We start from the raw sequence: 610 nt of genomic DNA on the forward strand, positions 1-610 counted from the left end.
ACAAATCCATATTTTACACACAGGGAGTACATTTTTATTCATTCCTGATGATTCAATTCAACACATTTTCTGTCAGTTACTCAACAGTACTCTGCCAGCTGGTCTCGAGGTACGATGCTGGCTTAACAAGCCAGTCGTCGTAGGTTCGAGTCTCGGCTCGGGAGAGACTGTTAGTGTCAGTAGGATCGTAGCGCTAGCCCCGCAATTGTCGTGTACACTCAACAGTTGGCTTCGAAGTCTGTGTATAATAAACAGAAGATCGAGTTCCGATACGGAATGTAGCACCAAGGCTTTGCTTTGCTTTTTACTCAACAGTATATTTTTCACATGTTAAAATCAGTTCGAGAAGAGAAAAAAAATTGATTGTCATTATTTTTGCCAGATTTTTATTTGAACAAAAAATAATTTAAGAGATAGAAGAGAAAAACTTTACCAAAACCTGAAACCCGTCGAAAAGCCGGCTGGGGAACGACAAGGCAATCATTATCGATTTAACATTATCTTCAGTCAGTAATCCAAAGTGACTAATCTATCGCGTCACTGCAGGCTTAGTCACTTCGAACGACGCGGAAACCGTTCCACTTTTGCGAGCTCACTCGTGAGTCGCGAA

The sequence above is a fragment of the Wyeomyia smithii genome, chromosome 3 (genome assembly GCF_029784165.1).
Source record: "Wyeomyia smithii strain HCP4-BCI-WySm-NY-G18 chromosome 3, ASM2978416v1, whole genome shotgun sequence".
NCBI lineage: Eukaryota > Metazoa > Arthropoda > Insecta > Diptera > Culicidae > Wyeomyia > Wyeomyia smithii.